Source organism: Pseudorca crassidens, chromosome 20 (genome assembly GCF_039906515.1).
Source record: "Pseudorca crassidens isolate mPseCra1 chromosome 20, mPseCra1.hap1, whole genome shotgun sequence".
NCBI classification, from domain to species: domain Eukaryota; kingdom Metazoa; phylum Chordata; class Mammalia; order Artiodactyla; family Delphinidae; genus Pseudorca; species Pseudorca crassidens.
This window is the reverse complement of record NC_090315.1, coordinates 44,588,429-44,596,873: the sequence shown is the minus strand read 5'-3', so window position 1 is coordinate 44,596,873 and position 8,445 is coordinate 44,588,429. Positions and strand designations below refer to the sequence as shown.

General features: G+C 51.4%; 1 protein-coding gene across 3 annotated transcripts in view; it reads left to right on the top strand.

The window, feature by feature from the left end:
- The window catches only part of SMPD3 (sphingomyelin phosphodiesterase 3), an 82,410-nt gene that overhangs the window by 28,040 nt on the left and 45,925 nt on the right, over positions 1-8,445 (top strand). The window lies entirely within an intron of this gene.

The following is an 8,445-nucleotide window of genomic DNA, read 5'->3' as shown; positions in this document are numbered from 1 at the left end:
CTGCCTACAGATGATTCCTGCTCCAGACCCCTCATCTCCAAGAAAAACCAGCAACTCCAGTTTCACACCCATTTTTGGATGAGCTCCAGGCCAAGGTTCAGGCCCGTGTGGCATTTACGAGGGGACAGAGCCAGGTACCTGTTGACTTTAGGAACAAATAAAAGATAGATTTTCCTAAGCCACCACCCTCTTGAAATGGGCTTTTCTGTTCTAATACGGGTTCCAAACTGGTTTGCAAGGTGACATGTGACATATGGGATGCTAGGACAGACTACAAAATGCGTGGGATCCTCCTAAGCTGGCTGGAGGGGGATGTGATGCCGACATGGATTTATTCTTTGCCTTTTCCACTTGCCTTTTGGGGAACATGTCCCTGCAGGAAAGTGAGTCTCTCACCCGAGGAAAGATCTCAGCTTTAAAAAATTTAGTGCACTTCTTTTTATATCAGATGGTTATATTTAAAGTATTCAAAGGCCTAGATTTACATCATCTTGGTTAAATTACTCATCACATATCTCTCATCTACAACCTTTTTTTCATTTTCTGAAGGCTCAGTTTACATTAAGAATTTTACTTTCAGTTTTTCTCCAGCCAAGTATGTGCTCGTTTATATCATGAATTTTTTTTTTTTTTTGCGGTACACAGGCCTCTCACTGCTATGGCCTCGCCCGTTGCGGAGCACAGGCTCCGGACGCGCAGGCTCAGCGGCCATGGCTCACGGGCCCAGCCACTCCGCGGCACGTGGGATCTTCCCGTACCGGGGCACGAACCCGTGTCCCTTGCATCGGAAGGCGGACTCTCAACCACTGCGCTACCAGGGAAGCCCCTATCATGAATGTTTTAATTGTGTGTCCACCTGCCTGGATTAACAATCCGTGAACACCTCCACTGCCCCTGCTGCTGGTCCACACAGTCTGCTGGGAGCCGTGGATGCCTGGGTGGCCGTCCTTCTCCCACGAGAAAGTGAAACCCAAGGGCCCCAAAATGCCTCTTGGCTAATAGGCAGCATGTGACAGGGACGAAGGAGGGAGATCAGACCACCTGATAGGGCAGGTTCATGAGAGCAACACAATTTCATTTAAAAATTGTTATTAACATCTTCCATTGATTGAGCACTTGATGTGTATCAGCCATGTGTTTACTGTATGTATCTTCAAAATAATCCTGTGATGCAGGCATCAGGCCCACTCCCTGGCTGAAGAAACTACAGTTCAGAGAAATTGTGACTTGGCAAATGTCCCAGCTGGTAACCAGCAGCCAGGTCTGTCTGACAACACAGCCCTAACACTGTATGTATGTGTTTTCTCATTAATACCTCATCTCGTTCCAAACAGACTTTGAGGCAGCTCAGAGGGAGCTGTGTGATACAGCAAAGCAACACAAATAACAGTAGTGAGGAAGGTGTGTTAAGGGAACTCAGAAGGCACCAGGGTGTCTTGCAACACGGACTGAGCTCCAAGCTTCCTAGCAGCCAAAGCAAAGAAAGCCTGAGCTCTTCCCCAATTGTGGGTATAGGTAGCATAAACACAAATCAAACACAGGCCAAGGTCCCGAAGAAGCACAATTTTTCCTAAGTTCTAGTCCAAAAACAAATATCTCCCAAGTAACCCTTAGGAAGACTTGAGTGTAACAGTAGAACAATTGAAACATCTCAGCAGCCCCGGCACAGCATGGCCAGGCAGGATAGCTCTGGATTGGGAGTTTGAGGGGGTTGAGGGGTGCTGGGTCAGCCCTGCCTCTCTCTGAGCTCAGCCATGGCAGCTGTCTTAGCTTGGTTTCCCCGAGTTGTGTGCAGACTTGACGGTGAGTGCAAGGAAGTGACGAAGGCAGGATTGGGAAGAGGAAGAAACTGAGCCAGACTGTGGTTACACCTGAGGCCTTAGCAGTTCTGCAGGGAACTCAGGAGCTGAGATGGCCCCTCAGAGTTGTCCCGAACGGAGGCCAAGGGGCCTGGCCTTGGTGATTCCTCCCCAGGCCAACCTCTGGGAAAGGGCTTAACCTTGAGTGAGGCAGTTCACCTCTGCCAAGGGCAATTCCAGGAAGGGATGCAGCTGCGAGATAGTCCCAGCATCTAGAGGATAGATGTGCCAGCCCTGAAGACAAGGTCTAGGCAGACACCACAGCAGCCACTACAAAGAGCCCTTGGGTATGGCATTTGTTTGTTTGGTTTTTTTTTTCTTCTCTTTGGCCGCGCTGTGCAGCATGTGGGATCTTACCCCGACCAGGGATCAAACCCCATGCCTCCTGCAGTGGGAACGTGGAGTCTTAACCACTGGACTGCCAGGGAAGTCCGGGTACAGTATTTGTGACTGAGTGCCCCAGAAATCTGTAGGGAGCTCTCCAGCCATGGAGCTCTTAGGGGGACTGACACATCCTCCAAGGACACAGGCCTCCTGCCTGGACTTGGACAAAGCAGGCCCTTGGACCAGCCAAGATGCCCCTGGAATACAGCATTGCCTGTGCTCTGACACACCAAGTGCTGAAGCCCTAAGGGCTGCTCTGGTTAGCATGGGGAGTAATAACTTCAGCCTGGAAACTGCTAAACACCCACCGAAGGCACACCTACCTACACACACACAACTTCAGAAATAAAAGATCCACCAAGCGCCGGGCTTTAGCAGTATTACTGCTTCCTGGTGAACTTGCCAAGGTAAACTGTTTGCTAGGCATACAAGGAGGAGGCAGAGTGAGGGGACGAGTTGGGTGACGCCTATAAGAGGAAACTGCCAGGCTTAGGGGAAGACGACAATGGTCTTAGACTTGCAGTTTGTTGGTGACGTGCTGCAGGAGGGATTGGGAGCACGTCCTGCTGGGGCGGCTGCAATGACTTGGGGAGGGAACAGTGGGGTGGGAGTGTAGACCTGGGACAGCTCAGGGTCTGAGGCCCCAGGGATGGGGAGATGGGAAGGGGCTGGCAGGGGACAAGGGAGAGATGCGGGAGGGGAGGAGTGAGACACAGCAAAAGGAAAGGGTCCAGCTCTGAGCCATGCCCCGTGACAGTTTTCATTCACAGCAAGGAGTCCTCTCTGACCGGGGCCCAGCAGGCAGCAACTGGCACCTGCCTGATCACCAGACGCAGAGGTGACAGCAACCTGTAACTTTTCTTATTGGAGGTCTGCTCTCAGAGCCTCATGGAAGGCAGAATCCACAGCTCCATTCAGATTCCATTTGGTTCTTTCTGCCTGGCCTCACCTAGCTGCCCTTCAGCGCAGATGTTGTTGGCTTGTAGCTAATTCAATGAACTCTTTAAATAGCCACGCTAATGGATCACCAATCACTTCAGAACTTTAATACTAAATCAAGCTGTTGGACACATCTGGGGGCAAAGCTGCTGTATCCAAGCCCAAAACAGCCCTTTCTCTTTTACTTTGCAAAGCAGAGCATGTCACATTAAATACCTAATGGTCTAAGACAGGTCTCTTGTGACCTGAAAAAAAAGCTGAAGAGGTAGACTCTCTCCAAGAGCCCACAAATTATGTATGTAATTTGTAGATCTTTTAAAATTAGGCACTTCATTTGAAGAGCATAAAGGATAGTAAAATAGAACCTCATGTTAACGTTTAAAATAAGTGTTTGCTGTAAGTATTTTTAAAGTCAAGATTAAAATAACATAAACACAGTAGCCCTGGTTTCACTTTTATCTAAATTAAAAAGATCCTGTCAGGGAGAAAATGTAAGATGTGGGATAAAGTTTCCACAGACAGATCTCCTGGAAACTCCCAAGAAGCCCACTTTGAACCTTCTATCCAGGAAAACAGACCATCTGCAGAGCTGGCTGAAACCACAGCATGAACCTCGGCATTGCTGGTTGGGCTAAATGCCTCTGTCACCCACAGGTTAACCCAGCCAGGAGTCCAGTCTCTCAGGCAACGCTCCCCATGGCCCTGACCCCTGTAGCCTCTTGTCTCCGGGTCCCCCTGACTCCACATTCTCCCTGTCACCCCTCTGTCCACTCCTTAGGCTTCTCCATGGAATCTGTTTCCTGAAGCTCGAATGCCCGTCATTCCTGGAGCTTGTCCTGGCCCTCTCTGGGCCTCACCCTACACTCTCCCTGTGGGATCTCGTCCGCTCTTTGGCTTCAGTTACCGGCCACCCGTGTGCTGGCCTCATACACTTTTCTACCTCTGGCTTGACTTTCTCTCTAACTGCGCACTTTTATGTCCTACAGCACCTCAGTCCACCTGGATGTCGCTCAGGCACCTCAGTTTCTACCTGCCCAACTCTGACTCACCACCGACACCCACATGCATACCATCCCTCCCATCTCATAATGAGTCCCCACATCTCATACTGAGCCCTCACATCTACCCAAGTGCCCAGGCCTCCTCCCAGGCCCACCTGTCCCTTGCCCTCCATGTCACACCAGCCCACCAGCTCTCCAGATTCATCATCTGTGCTTCCCCGCCACCATGTCCCTAGGTGACCAAGGCAACCGGGCCCTGCTGCCTCTGAGCCCTTCCCCTCCCACAGCGCAGCCCGTGTGACCTTTGTAGGACACAAATGAGACACGTCACTCTCTCCACCCGATGTCTGTGGGATCTGGCTGCTGCCAGCCTCATCTCCTGCCACGCCCCTGTTGGCTGGAGCCAAGAGCCGGCACTTTCCCCTACAGATTCTTACCCACGCCATTTCTTCTGTTCCTACTTGGACACAAATCAAGAAACAAAAGCCAGCTCCCGTTTGTGGGAGCCTCCCACGTCTTAGAGGGACTGCCACCAGGAAACCTGACTGTATCTCCCGGACCCCATGAGTCGGGCTGCTGGTGTGGGAGACCAGGCTGAGCCTACTCCACAGGCAGAGCTGCACAAAACTGAGCAGAGAGGGAGCCTTGATTTGATAAAGAGGGGACACAGCTGTTCCTTATCTTCCCAAAGATGCCCTTAAAGATTTTCTCCAAGTTTTTAACAAAGAGAAAAGCCAGGATTTTCACAGCCAGGCTGTGTTTTCAAAATACTCTCTCATTCCCCCATCACTTGCTCAGCTTCACAAAAGCAGTTAAATTACCTAGTGCCCTTTAAAATGTCCTCATGATGGGAATCTCGCAGATACTCGTTTATCTTCCAGCTGCAAGGCCTTCACAGGTCACCAAGTCCATGCGGCAGAGCCCTAGCAGAGTCTGGGAATGTCCTGGGGCCAGAGGCGGGGAAGGAGGCTGGAGCAGGGGATCTGTCAGTGGACCAAGCCAGGCCACACCTGTCCGCCTCTCAGGTGGAAGGCATGGATGGGCTGGTGGGAAGGTTCTCAAAGGCCCACAGGCCTACACCTTGCCAGGCAGCACCCCAGGCCAGTAGGAGAGCACCGAGACCAGAGATCCTCCCCATTTTACAGGCGAGGGAACTGAGGTTCAGGGGGTGAGGGTACTTGCTCCACGCTTCACACTTGGTGTGGAGCAGCTGGTCAGGGATTCTGAACCAGGACCCCAGTCTGCATAGCCCATGCTCCACCCATTCAAAGTCACTTGCTTCGTGTCCTTGGACTTAAAAACAGAAATTTAACACACATAGGGGAGAGTAGAGAGGGGATTATTATGAGCTGTTTCCAAAGGAGGATTAAATCTTTTTTAGATTTTAATACACTGCCACGTTTTCATGACTAGCCTGGATTTCTCTGAGTCCACTTATCTTTTTACAGTTTGACCTTTAAACAGGAAAAACCTCAATGATTTTCCACTGTTTTGAATAAACTGAAATGGATGTATTTTTCTGAATGATTAGGGAATGAAAAACAGAGCCGGTCAGCATTAAAGTCCTTCAGCAGTGATTTTCCCTGGAGGACGGGGTTCACAAAACTACCCCTCATGATGGGGCTCTCGTACCTATTTGTTTGCCTTCCAGCTGCAAGGACTTTACTGCTCATGGTCTACCCAGGAGGAGAGGGGAGCTTCGTCTTGGATTCAGAAGCAGGAGCAGGGCTGGTTCCCCCGCTGCCACACCTCAGAGTGGCCAAAGCTGTGGAGGGTGAGGCAGGAACCTAGGGCTCCACAGTGAACTGATGGGGCAGTGCCAGCATCAGAACTACCCTCAAGGGCATCACCGGGCTCCAGGCCAGTAGGTCCACCTGTTGTCAGAGAGCAGGCTTTCCACACAGGACACTGCCAGGACACTGTAAGGAAGCAGAGGGTGACGTGGAAAAAGCATTCGCAGTGTGGCTGGGACAAATCACTTCAGCTTTCTAAGTCTGTTTTCTTTTCCATAAAATGGTAAAGATAATAGTTACTTGCAGGATTGTTAGGAGGTAAACGTATTTAAGTTGGTGAATACATAGTAAGTGCTCAGTAAATCGGGTTCCATTCCCTGCTCAAGAGCCTAAACTTTTAAAAACACTACTTCCTAACATGTACCATACACTGCCCTACCTTCTTAAGCAATGGAGATGGAATATTATTCCACAATGTCTTCATAACTCAGGGATCCTCTTTACAAAATGTGGGAATCATAGAATATCAGTCTTCTGTGGGAACCGAGAGCCTGTCCAGGCCAAGCCCTCCCCGCAGTGATCTCACACATTTGAGATTTGCACAGCCATTTACCTTGTGCTTTTTTTCTCTTGATTTTGATTTTTTTAAAAATTGAAACCAGGTTACAATGTTGATCAGAACTGTGTGTTAAATAAAAGCAAGTCGGCTCTGAGTGAGGGCTTCGGGGTCTCTCCTTACAAAGCAAAGCCCAACAGTAGTGGAGGGGCGGTGGCAGCCATTTCTACTGCTTTGTGTTTACTTCTGGATTCACAGCTATGTTTGGGGAGGTAGACGTGGCTGGAAATCTGTTGAATGTCCTGATCTTGACCTTTTATATATGTTTGGTGTAAGGCGGTTTGGTCACTTGTGGGACTTGGGGGCTGTCATCCTGGCCACGGGCTTCCTCCCTGCCCACTCCCAAGGGCTGTGTCGGGCAGCCAGGAATGGCAGTGTATCTTGGCACTGGGCATTGGGCCAGTGGGGACTCATGGTTCCTAACAGGTTGTTGGTGGGGGGGACCTTGACAGTCAGTAAAATTTTCTTCCATGTCCTCACCATCCACTCATTCCTCGTAATCTGCACTTCATGCCCTCCCTTCCCTAGTCCTTTTCCAGGAAGGTGCCTCAGTCTCATCCAACACTGCCTCTGCTGCCCTAAACTCCACGCAGTGTACTTTACCAGCGTCCTCCCACCTCCTCTCCTCCATCCTGTCACCTTGCTGCTTCTAGATGCCCACTCTCCCCACAGCACTATCTTTGGCTTGTTTCTCTGCTCAGCAAATGCCCCTTAGCTGCTCATAAACTTCCTGATGAAACTAACCCTCACCAGCCTCCCGCCTCTGGCTCCCCTGGTCCAGGCCCACATTTGCAGCTGCTAGCCGCCTTCTCAAACTCAACACGTTACAAAACATACTTCCCCCATGCCCTCATTTCTGCTCAAGGCACACTGGCCTCCCAGCCACCCTGTCTCCAAACATGATGATCAGACTCCTGAATTCCTCTTGTCTATCATTTCCACTTCTACCCCCCAACTCCCACCCTCAGCACTTCTTGATGGCCACCCCACTGCCCTGGGGTGTCCAGGGTATCACAGCCACTTCCCCTGGGTGCCACCAGGACAAAGCAGGGAGGGAGCTCCATTTTACAGAGTCAAAAACTGAGATAAAGTTTGGGGCTTGCTTTAGTGACCCAACTGGTTTTATAAGGATGCTCTGCATGTTGGCTGCACCTTCCTCCACTACTGTGCTCAGGCCTCATCTTCTTTGATCTTTATCCATCATCACTTCCACCTGCCCCACCTTGATTCTGTGGGCAGCCCAGCTGGCCATCAGCTCAGCCTCAGTCCATCCCCCGTCCCTTCCCCTCTAACCCCTCACTCCCCACCCTTCCATCCATGACTGCAGGGGAGGCGGGAGCGACTAAGCAGGGAGTCAGGACAGGGGCTCCTCTGGGCCCCACAAGCCCAGGCCGCCATCTTGAACTATAGTGGTCACTTTGGCAGAGGATGGTGGAAGGTGTCAGGGAACTGCCCTTGCCCTCAGACCCCAGCTCTCGGCCCCTATCTAACCAGGCAGCGTGACCCCCGTAACTGGAGCTCCTCACTCCAACCCCACAGCAGTGCCCCAGTAACAAGTACCCAAGGAGTTTGCCGGTTCTGATCACTGCACTGAGGTGGTCCTGGCAGGAGGACAGGCCTGGGGGAGCAGGGGGACTGGGTTGACCCAGGGGCGGCACACAGGCCAGCGCTGCCTGGCCGCTGCCCCCCCAACCATGCCCAGGGGGGCACTCAGACCTTAAACCAGTTCAGCCACATGGTCTCCTCCTGCTGGCTTCTCGTTCTGGTCTCTCTCTTCACACCTTAATGCTGACAGCAGCCCTCACCCTCCCACAGTGGCAGCCAACGATGGCCAGCGGGCTCCCTACTTGGGCAGAACTCACCAGCATCTGCCGCAGAGTCTGAGCGATTCCTCACCTGATATTTCAGATGCT